Below are 13,138 nucleotides of genomic sequence, written 5' to 3' on the forward strand. Positions count from 1 at the left end.
ATTGTTTATCAGGTCTCCGGTTTGTACTTTTTCGCACCATTGCAGGGGCAACCACATGGATACAACTGTTGGAGGCATGAATTGCTCTCCATTACTTCCAACAACTTGGATATTTGTTACATTTCTATATTGATGCAAAATATGCTAGAGTAGTTCACATTTACTATTCAGATAATTTCTGTCATATTTTGAAAATATATTTTAGGTGTGTAATACTTGAATTTTCCTCATTGTTTGACTTTGGACCAGCTGGAGGCATTCATTTTCTCCATTTGCAAGAACAAGCAGTGATATGATGAATCTTGAGGTCTTTGTCTCCCTCAAGTGGGCTTCTTCAAGGAAGTGCAATGGTTATAAGCAGCAGTAGATTGTGACATCATAGAAGAATGTTGTTATAGTGGCAGAATCTGCTAGCTGACTGTTTACATTCTAATGCCATGGTGACTCCATGGCAGCCACTCCTGAACATTCTGTGGACAGTATGAATATTCCGTAGACTCCTGAACATTCCGTAAACACTGTTAACATTCCAATTAAGGTTCTAGACTGTCTGATTAACTGCCGAGACAAGACATGAAGAAAGAAAGGCTGCCAGTTGGTTTGTGGATGTGGCAGAGGCTTGCAGGAGGCAGTGCATTCACAAATCATGCACCCAGAGAGAAAGAGAGGGAGGGAAAAAAGTCTGCATATGTTAAATTGATAACATAGAGATGAATTGAAAAAAAAGTAATAACTCCAAGGCTCTAAATGACATTGAAATCCTCTGCTCTCTTTTGGTAACATTAAATCAAAGAAATTAAAGTGTAGATTAAAAAGGAGAAGGAAAGCATGGGGGGAAATTGAACCAGGCCAAATGAAAAAACATATATCGGAGAAAAGGACACAAATACAGGGGTGCATCTGCTGTTTGGTTTGGAGTTGCAGTGCTGTCTCCTAGATACCATGCTCCTAATTTACTGCTGCAGTTTCAAACTATCAGCCCAAGCTCTGACCCAATGAGCTGACCATACTTGAGAACAAAGCATAAATAATCTTTTTATAAACCACTTTATATCAAATACCATTATAAATCAATGTATATGTGTTTACATTTATAATACTTACCATATGCTAAGCATCATATATTTAATCTTTTAAAGTCAACTAAGTGGGCAAACAGTGCAAATATTACTTCATTTACACTTCAAATGTACCAGCTGCAACATAATTTGTATATATGCAAAATACTTTGCAGCTAAACTTTATGCTTATAAATGAAGTAATGTGTGCGCTATCTATCTGCTTAGTTAACATTTAAGCATTGAATTACTGGTAATTAGCATATTATAAGTACTGCAATTTCTAATATATATATACATGTATTTATTTTTTATTTCAAAATAGCTCTCCCTAATTGTAATAGTATATGATTTAAACTACCCATTGTGTTCATCAGCAATTCTCAATGTCTCTCTATGTGAGGTAGCTGCTTGTGTCTGATAAGTACCAAATCAGAAGCGCAGCCCCCAAGCTTTGAGGCATAAGAGAGCCTGAAGACCCTGAATCTAAGGTGTACCCTGGTGCTCTGTGATGATGGATCTTTGGCTTTTGTGGGTTAAAGAGAAATGGTGCTTATTTGCACAGCATGCTTTTACACTCTCCTGGGTGATTGGAGCATACTTCTATGGCTTCTGTAAAAAATAATAATAAAAAAATAATATATATTTATATATATATACACATATAGGACCCGTGATGTTCTTGAGGTTGTGGTTATGCACTACAGCGCTGTCTAGAACTAAGGCTTCCCTGTATTGGATCATGGTAGATTTTTCCACAGTACCAAGCAAAACCTATTGGCTGCAGCAGTACAGCATCATGCCGTTAGGCCTGAAGTGACCTAGGGGAGTGCTCCAATCATTCAAGAAACAGCAAAAATGCACTGGGCACATGAGCCTCATTTCTCCCCATCAAGTCAGAACCATGAAGCCCATCTTTGACATCCATGGCGCCAAAAGGCTCCTTAGAATACAAGGGTCTGCAGGCTCCCATCCAACACTAGGCTTGGGAACAAACTCCAACTTTGTTACATCACATACAAAAGTAGCCATGTAACATGTGGAAGAAAGGAACAGAAATCACATATACCATTAGGGGTAGTATAAATCATATGCCATTACAATTAAGGAGACCATTTATTTAAAAAAAATGGCTCCAGGGATCAAGGGTGCTCATGGGTCCCACTAGTATCGGTGAAGGGGGACCTGAAGATTCATTTTTTTCCCCTCAATGGGGGCCATTTTGCTCTGAGGGGATGGGGAGAAATGAGGCCTATGCCCCCAGTGCTTGTTCTACAATCACATGTCAATACAACCTGCTGCTGCACTCACCTGTTTGCACTTTTGCATTTATAAACACTTCATATGATTCATTAAACAACTGATAAGAAGAGGACTGATCTTTTGGTGTCGCATTGTGTCTCCATGTCTTGTCTCCATTTATCTGCCTCTATTCAGGCCTAATTCTGGGACTAAAGTCAAAGTCCCTGTAAAGTGGATGTATTTGCGGAGGACTGGCTAATTAAATAATGAATATATTCTATTGTTGTGTTATGATTATCCAACCCCTATGACACTTCTGCAATGCCATTTGGAAATTGTTTATCAGGTCTCCGGTTTGTACTTTTTCGCACCATTGCAGGGGCAACCACATGGATACAACTGCTGGAGGCATGAATTGCTCTCCATTACTTCCAACAACTTGGATATTTGTTACATTTCTATATTGATGCAAAATATGCTAGAGTAGTTCACATTTACTATTCAGATAATTTCTGTCATATTTTGAAAATATATTTTAGGTGTGTAATGCTTGAATTTTCCTCATTGTTTGACTTTGGACCAGCTGGAGGCATTCATTTTCTCCATTTGCAAGAACAAGCAGTGATATGATGAATCTTGAGGTCTTTGTCTCCCTCAAGTGGGCTTCTTCAAGGAAGTGCAATGGTTATAAGCAGCAGTAGATTGTGACATCATAGAAGAATGTTGTTATAGTGGCAGAATCTGCTAGCTGACTGTTTACATTCTAATGCCATGGTGACTGCATGGCAGCCACTCCTGAACATTCTGTGGACAGTATGAATATTCCGTAGACTCCTGAACATTCCGTAAACACTGTTAACATTCCAATTAAGGTTCTAGACTGTCTGATTAACTGCCGAGACAAGACATGAAGAAAGAAAGGCTGCCAGTTGGTTTGTGGATGTGGCAGAGGCTTGCAGGAGGCAGTGCATTCACAAATCATGCACCCAGAGAGAAAGAGAGGGAGGGAAAAAAGTCTGCATATGTTAAATTGATAACATAGAGATGAATTGAAAAAAAAGTAATAACTCCAAGGCTCTAAATGACATTGAAATCCTCTGCTCTCTTTTGGTAACATTAAATCAAAGAAATTAAAGTGTAGATTAAAAAGGAGAAGGAAAGCATGGGGGGAAATTGAACCAGGCCAAATGAAAAAACATATATCGGAGAAAAGGACACAAATACAGGGGTGCTTCTGCTGTTTGGTTTGGAGTTGCAGTGCTGTCTCCTAGATACCATGCTCCTAATTTACTGCTGCAGTTTCAAACTACCAGCCCAAGCTCTGACCCAATGAGCTGACCATACTTGAGAACAAAGCATAAATAATCTTTTTATAAACCACTTTATATCAAATACCATTATAAATCAATGTATATGTGTTTACATTTATAATACTTACCATATGCTAAGCATCATATATTTAATCTTTTAAAGTCAACTAAGTGGGCAAACAGTGCAAATATTACTTCATTTACACTTAAAATGTACCAGCTGCAACATAATTTGTATATATGCAAAATACTTTGCAGCTAAACTTTATGCTTATAAATGAAGTAATGTGTGCGCTATCTATCTGCTTAGTTAACATTTAAGCATTGAATTACTGGTAATTAGCATATTATAAGTACTGCAATTTCTAATATATATATACATGTATTTATTTTTTATTTCAAAATAGCTCTCCCTAATTGTAATAGTATATGATTTAAACTACCCATTGTGTTCATCAGCAATTCTCAATGTCTCTCTATGTGAGGTAGCTGCTTGTGTCTGATAAGTACCAAATCAGAAGCGCAGCCCCCAAGCTTTGAGACATAAGAGAGCCTGAAGACCCTGAATCTAAGGTGTACCCTGGTGCTCTGTGATGATGGGTCTTTGGCTTTTGTGGGTTAAAGAGAAATGGTGCTTATTTGCACAGCATGCTTTTACACTCTCCTGGGTGATTGGAGCATACTTCTATGGCTTCTGTAAAAAATAATAAAAAAAAAATAATATATATTTATATATATATACATATAGGACCCGTGATGTTCTTGAGGTTGTGGTTATGCACTACAGCGCTGTCTAGAACTAAGGCTTCCCTGTATTGGATCATGGTAGATTTTTCCACAGTACCAAGCAAAACCTATTGGCTGCAGCAGTACAGCATCATGCCATTAGGCCTGAAGTGACCTAGGGGAGTGCTCCAATCATTCAAGAAACAGCAAAAATGCACTGGGCACATGAGCCTCATTTCTCCCCATCAAGTCAGAACCATGAAGCCCATCTTTGACATCCATGGCACCAAAAGGCTCCTTAGAATACAAGGGTCTGCAGGCTCCCATCCAACACTAGGCTTGGGAACAAACTCCAACTTTGTTACATCACATACAAAAGTAGCCATGTAACATGTGGAAGAAAGGAACAGAAATCACATATACCATTAGGGGTAGTATAAATCATATGCCATTACAATTAAGGAGACCATTTATTTAAAAAAAATGGCTCCAGGGATCAAGGGTGCTCATGGGTCCCACTAGTATCGGTGAAGGGGGACCTGAAGATTCATTTTTTTCCCCTCAATGGGGGCCATTTTGCTCTGAGGGGATGGGTAGAAATGAGGCCTATGCCCCCAGTGCTTGTTTTACAATCACATGTCAATACAACCTGCTGCTGCACTCACCTGTTTGCACTTTTGCATTTATAAACACTTCATATGATTCATTAAACAACTGATAAGAAGAGGACTGATCTTTTGGTGTCGCATTGTGTCTCCATGTCTTGTCTCCATTTATCTGCCTCTATTCAGGCCTAATTATGGGAATAAAGTCAAAGTCCCTGTAAAGTGGATGTATTTGCGGAGGATTGGCTAATTAAATAATGAATATATTCTATTGTTGTGTTATGATTATCCAACCCCTATGACACTTCTGCAATGCCATTTGGAAATTGTTTATCAGGTCTCCGGTTTGTACTTTTTCGCACCATTGCAGGGGCAACCACATGGATACAACTGTTGGAGGCATGAATTGCTCTCCATTACTTCCAACAACTTGGATATTTGTTACATTTCTATATTGATGCAAAATATGCTAGAGTAGTTCACATTTACTATTCAGATAATTTCTGTCATATTTTGAAAATATATTTTAGGTGTGTAATGCTTGAATTTTCCTCATTGTTTGACTTTGGACCAGCTGGAGGCATTCATTTTCTCCATTTGCAAGAACAAGCAGTGATATGATGAATCTTGAGGTCTTTGTCTCCCTCAAGTGGGCTTCTTCAAGGAAGTGCAATGGTTATAAGCAGCAGTAGATTGTGACATCATAGAAGAATGTTGTTATAGTGGCAGAATCTGCTAGCTGACTGTTTACATTCTAATGCCATGGTGACTGCATGGCAGCCACTCCTGAACATTCTGTGGACAGTATGAATATTCCGTAAACACTGTTAACATTCCAATTAAGGTTCTAGACTGTCTGATTAACTGCCGAGACAAGACATGAAGAAAGAAAGGCTGCCAGTTGGTTTGTGGATGTGGCAGAGGCTTGCAGGAGGCAGTGCATTCACAAATCATGCACCCAGAGAGAAAGAGAGGGAGGGAAAAAAGTCTGCATATGTTAAATTGATAACATAGAGATGAATTGAAAAAAAAGTAATAACTCCAAGGCTCTAAATGACATTGAAATCCTCTGCTCTCTTTTGGTAACATTAAATCAAAGAAATTAAAGTGTAGATTAAAAAGGAGAAGGAAAGCATGGGGGGAAATTGAACCAGGCCAAATGAAAAAACATATATCGGAGAAAAGGACACAAATACAGGGGTGCTTCTGCTGTTTGGTTTGGAGTTGCAGTGCTGTCTCCTAGATACCATGCTCCTAATTTACTGCTGCAGTTTCAAACTACCAGCCCAAGCTCTGACCCAATGAGCTGACCATACTTGAGAACAAAGCATAAATAATCTTTTTATAAACCACTTTATATCAAATACCATTATAAATCAATGTATATGTGTTTACATTTATAATACTTACCATATGCTAAGCATCATATATTTAATCTTTTAAAGTCAACTAAGTGGGCAAACAGTGCAAACATTACTTCATTTACACTTCAAATGTACCAGCTGCAACATAATTTGTATATATGCAAAATACTTTGCAGCTAAACTTTATGCTTATAAATGAAGTAATGTGTGCGCTATCTATCTGCTTAGTTAACATTTAAGCATTGAATTACTGGTAATTAGCATATTATAAGTACTGCAATTTCTAATATATATATACATGTATTTATTTTTTATTTCAAAATAGCTCTCCCTAATTGTAATAGTATATGATTTAAACTACCCATTGTGTTCATCAGCAATTCTCAATGTCTCTCTATGTGAGGTAGCTGCTTGTGTCTGATAAGTACCAAATCAGAAGCGCAGCCCCCAAGCTTTGAGACATAAGAGAGCCTGAAGACCCTGAATCTAAGGTGTACCCTGGTGCTCTGTGATGATGGGTCTTTGGCTTTTGTGGGTTAAAGAGAAATGGTGCTTATTTGCACAGCATGCTTTTACACTCTCCTGGGTGATTGGAGCATACTTCTATGGCTTCTGTAAAAAATAATAAAAAAAAATAATATATATTTATATATATATACATATAGGACCCGTGATGTTCTTGAGGTTGTGGTTATGCACTACAGCGCTGTCTAGAACTAAGGCTTCCCTGTATTGGATCATGGTAGATTTTTCCACAGTACCAAGCAAAACCTATTGGCTGCAGCAGTACAGCATCATGCCATTAGGCCTGAAGTGACCTAGGGGAGTGCTCCAATCATTCAAGAAACAGCAAAAATGCACTGGGCACATGAGCCTCATTTCTCCCCATCAAGTCAGAACCATGAAGCCCATCTTTGACATCCATGGCACCAAAAGGCTCCTTAGAATACAAGGGTCTGCAGGCTCCCATCCAACACTAGGCTTGGGAACAAACTCCAACTTTGTTACATCACATACAAAAGTAGCCATGTAACATGTGGAAGAAAGGAACAGAAATCACATATACCATTAGGGGTAGTATAAATCATATGCCATTACAATTAAGGAGACCATTTATTTAAAAAAAATGGCTCCAGGGATCAAGGGTGCTCATGGGTCCCACTAGTATCGGTGAAGTGGGACCTGAAGATTCATTTTTTTCCCCTCAATGGGGGCCATTTTGCTCTGAGGGGATGGGGAGAAATGAGGCCTATGCCCCCAGTGCTTGTTCTACAATCACATGTCAATACAACCTGCTGCTGCACTCACCTGTTTGCACTTTTGCATTTATAAACACTTCATATGATTCATTAAACAACTGATAAGAAGAGGACTGATCTTTTGGTGTCGCATTGTGTCTCCATGTCTTGTCTCCATTTATCTGCCTCTATTCAGGCCTAATTCTGGGACTAAAGTCAAAGTCCCTGTAAAGTGGATGTATTTGCGGAGGATTGGCTAATTAAATAATGAATATATTCTATTGTTGTGTTATGATTATCCAACCCCTATGACACTTCTGCAATGCCATTTGGAAATTGTTTATCAGGTCTCCGGTTTGTACTTTTTCGCACCATTGCAGGGGCAACCACATGGATACAACTGTTGGAGGCATGAATTGCTCTCCATTGCTTCCAACAACTTGGATATTTGTTACATTTCTATATTGATGCAAAATATGCTAGAGTAGTTCACATTTACTATTCAGATAATTTCTGTCATATTTTGAAAATATATTTTAGGTGTGTAATGCTTGAATTTTCCTCATTGTTTGACTTTGGACCAGCTGGAGGCATTCATTTTCTCCATTTGCAAGAACAAGCAGTGATATGATGAATCTTGAGGTGTTTGTCTCCCTCAAGTGGGCTTCTTCAAGGAAGTGCAATGGTTATAAGCAGCAGTAGATTGTGACATCATAGAAGAATGTTGTTATAGTGGCAGAATCTGCTAGCTGACTGTTTACATTCTAATGCCATGGTGACTGCATGGCAGCCACTCCTGAACATTCTGTGGACAGTATGAATATTCCGTAGACTCCTGAACATTCCGTAAACACTGTTAACATTCCAATTAAGGTTCTAGACTGTCTGATTAACTGCCGAGACAAGACATGAAGAAAGAAAGGCTGCCAGTTGGTTTGTGGATGTGGCAGAGGCTTGCAGGAGGCAGTGCATTCACAAATCATGCACCCAGAGAGAAAGAGAGGGAGGGAAAAAAGTCTGCATATGTTAAATTGATAACATAGAGATGAATTGAAAAAAAAGTAATAACTCCAAGGCTCTAAATGACATTGAAATCCTCTGCTCTCTTTTGGTAACATTAAATCAAAGAAATTAAAGTGTAGATTAAAAAGGAGAAGGAAAGCATGGGGGGAAATTGAACCAGGCCAAATGAAAAAACATATATCGGAGAAAAGGACACAAATACAGGGGTGCTTCTGCTGTTTGGTTTGGAGTTGCAGTGCTGTCTCCTAGATACCATGCTCCTAATTTACTGCTGCAGTTTCAAACTACCAGCCCAAGCTCTGACCCAATGAGCTGACCATACTTGAGAACAAAGCATAAATAATCTTTTTATAAACCACTTTATATCAAATACCATTATAAATCAATGTATATGTGTTTACATTTATAATACTTACCATATGCTAAGCATCATATATTTAATCTTTTAAAGTCAACTAAGTGGGCAAACAGTGCAAATATTACTTCATTTACACTTAAAATGTACCAGCTGCAACATAATTTGTATATATGCAAAATACTTTGCAGCTAAACTTTATGCTTATAAATGAAGTAATGTGTGCGCTATCTATCTGCTTAGTTAACATTTAAGCATTGAATTACTGGTAATTAGCATATTATAAGTACTGCAATTTCTAATATATATATACATGTATTTATTTTTTATTTCAAAATAGCTCTCCCTAATTGTAATAGTATATGATTTAAACTACCCATTGTGTTCATCAGCAATTCTCAATGTCTCTCTATGTGAGGTAGCTGCTTGTGTCTGATAAGTACCAAATCAGAAGCGCAGCCCCCAAGCTTTGAGACATAAGAGAGCCTGAAGACCCTGAATCTAAGGTGTACCCTGGTGCTCTGTGATGATGGGTCTTTGGCTTTTGTGGGTTAAAGAGAAATGGTGCTTATTTGCACAGCATGCTTTTACACTCTCCTGGGTGATTGGAGCATACTTCTATGGCTTCTGTAAAAAATAATAAAAAAAAAATAATATATATTTATATATATATACATATAGGACCCGTGATGTTCTTGAGGTTGTGGTTATGCACTACAGCGCTGTCTAGAACTAAGGCTTCCCTGTATTGGATCATGGTAGATTTTTCCACAGTACCAAGCAAAACCTATTGGCTGCAGCAGTACAGCATCATGCCATTAGGCCTGAAGTGACCTAGGGGAGTGCTCCAATCATTCAAGAAACAGCAAAAATGCACTGGGCACATGAGCCTCATTTCTCCCCATCAAGTCAGAACCATGAAGCCCATCTTTGACATCCATGGCACCAAAAGGCTCCTTAGAATACAAGGGTCTGCAGGCTCCCATCCAACACTAGGCTTGGGAACAAACTCCAACTTTGTTACATCACATACAAAAGTAGCCATGTAACATGTGGAAGAAAGGAACAGAAATCACATATACCATTAGGGGTAGTATAAATCATATGCCATTACAATTAAGGAGACCATTTATTTAAAAAAAATGGCTCCAGGGATCAAGGGTGCTCATGGGTCCCACTAGTATCGGTGAAGTGGGACCTGAAGATTCATTTTTTTCCCCTCAATGGGGGCCATTTTGCTCTGAGGGGATGGGGAGAAATGAGGCCTATGCCCCCAGTGCTTGTTCTACAATCACATGTCAATACAACCTGCTGCTGCACTCACCTGTTTGCACTTTTGCATTTATAAACACTTCATATGATTCATTAAACAACTGATAAGAAGAGGACTGATCTTTTGGTGTCGCATTGTGTCTCCATGTCTTGTCTCCATTTATCTGCCTCTATTCAGGCCTAATTCTGGGACTAAAGTCAAAGTCCCTGTAAAGTGGATGTATTTACGGAGGATTGGCTAATTAAATAATGAATATATTCTATTGTTGTGTTATGATTATCCAACCCCTATGACACTTCTGCAATGCCATTTGGAAATTGTTTATCAGGTCTCCGGTTTGTACTTTTTCGCACCATTGCAGGGGCAACCACATGGATACAACTGTTGGAGGCATGAATTGCTCTCCATTGCTTCCAACAACTTGGATATTTGTTACATTTCTATATTGATGCAAAATATGCTAGAGTAGTTCACATTTACTATTCAGATAATTTCTGTCATATTTTGAAAATATATTTTAGGTGTGTAATGCTTGAATTTTCCTCATTGTTTGACTTTGGACCAGCTGGAGGCATTCATTTTCTCCATTTGCAAGAACAAGCAGTGATATGATGAATCTTGAGGTGTTTGTCTCCCTCAAGTGGGCTTCTTCAAGGAAGTGCAATGGTTATAAGCAGCAGTAGATTGTGACATCATAGAAGAATGTTGTTATAGTGGCAGAATCTGCTAGCTGACTGTTTACATTCTAATGCCATGGTGACTGCATGGCAGCCACTCCTGAACATTCTGTGGACAGTATGAATATTCCGTAGACTCCTGAACATTCCGTAAACACTGTTAACATTCCAATTAAGGTTCTAGACTGTCTGATTAACTGCCGAGACAAGACATGAAGAAAGAAAGGCTGCCAGTTGGTTTGTGGATGTGGCAGAGGCTTGCAGGAGGCAGTGCATTCACAAATCATGCACCCAGAGAGAAAGAGAGGGAGGGAAAAAAGTCTGCATATGTTAAATTGATAACATAGAGATGAATTGAAAAAAAAGTAATAACTCCAAGGCTCTAAATGACATTGAAATCCTCTGCTCTCTTTTGGTAACATTAAATCAAAGAAATTAAAGTGTAGATTAAAAAGGAGAAGGAAAGCATGGGGGGAAATTGAACCAGGCCAAATGAAAAAACATATATCGGAGAAAAGGACACAAATACAGGGGTGCTTCTGCTGTTTGGTTTGGAGTTGCAGTGCTGTCTCCTAGATACCATGCTCCTAATTTACTGCTGCAGTTTCAAACTACCAGCCCAAGCTCTGACCCAATGAGCTGACCATACTTGAGAACAAAGCATAAATAATCTTTTTATAAACCACTTTATATCAAATACCATTATAAATCAATGTATATGTGTTTACATTTATAATACTTACCATATGCTAAGCATCATATATTTAATCTTTTAAAGTCAACTAAGTGGGCAAACAGTGCAAATATTACTTCATTTACACTTAAAATGTACCAGCTGCAACATAATTTGTATATATGCAAAATACTTTGCAGCTAAACTTTATGCTTATAAATGAAGTAATGTGTGCGCTATCTATCTGCTTAGTTAACATTTAAGCATTGAATTACTGGTAATTAGCATATTATAAGTACTGCAATTTCTAATATATATATACATGTATTTATTTTTTATTTCAAAATAGCTCTCCCTAATTGTAATAGTATATGATTTAAACTACCCATTGTGTTCATCAGCAATTCTCAATGTCTCTCTATGTGAGGTAGCTGCTTGTGTCTGATAAGTACCAAATCAGAAGCGCAGCCCCCAAGCTTTGAGACATAAGAGAGCCTGAAGACCCTGAATCTAAGGTGTACCCTGGTGCTCTGTGATGATGGGTCTTTGGCTTTTGTGGGTTAAAGAGAAATGGTGCTTATTTGCACAGCATGCTTTTACACTCTCCTGGGTGATTGGAGCATACTTCTATGGCTTCTGTAAAAAATAATAAAAAAAAAATAATATATATTTATATATATATACATATAGGACCCGTGATGTTCTTGAGGTTGTGGTTATGCACTACAGCGCTGTCTAGAACTAAGGCTTCCCTGTATTGGATCATGGTAGATTTTTCCACAGTACCAAGCAAAACCTATTGGCTGCAGCAGTACAGCATCATGCCATTAGGCCTGAAGTGACCTAGGGGAGTGCTCCAATCATTCAAGAAACAGCAAAAATGCACTGGGCACATGAGCCTCATTTCTCCCCATCAAGTCAGAACCATGAAGCCCATCTTTGACATCCATGGCACCAAAAGGCTCCTTAGAATACAAGGGTCTGCAGGCTCCCATCCAACACTAGGCTTGGGAACAAACTCCAACTTTGTTACATCACATACAAAAGTAGCCATGTAACATGTGGAAGAAAGGAACAGAAATCACATATACCATTAGGGGTAGTATAAATCATATGCCATTACAATTAAGGAGACCATTTATTTAAAAAAAATGGCTCCAGGGATCAAGGGTGCTCATGGGTCCCACTAGTATCGGTGAAGTGGGACCTGAAGATTCATTTTTTTCCCCTCAATGGGGGCCATTTTGCTCTGAGGGGATGGGGAGAAATGAGGCCTATGCCCCCAGTGCTTGTTCTACAATCACATGTCAATACAACCTGCTGCTGCACTCACCTGTTTGCACTTTTGCATTTATAAACACTTCATATGATTCATTAAACAACTGATAAGAAGAGGACTGATCTTTTGGTGTCGCATTGTGTCTCCATGTCTTGTCTCCATTTATCTGCCTCTATTCAGGCCTAATTCTGGGACTAAAGTCAAAGTCCCTGTAAAGTGGATGTATTTACGGAGGATTGGCTAATTAAATAATGAATATATTCTATTGTTGTGTTATGATTATCCAACCCCTATGACACTTCTGCAATGCCATTT

This window comes from Taudactylus pleione, unplaced genomic scaffold, assembly GCF_031769625.1.
Source record: "Taudactylus pleione unplaced genomic scaffold, aTauple2 ptg000993l, whole genome shotgun sequence".
NCBI lineage: Eukaryota > Metazoa > Chordata > Amphibia > Anura > Myobatrachidae > Taudactylus > Taudactylus pleione.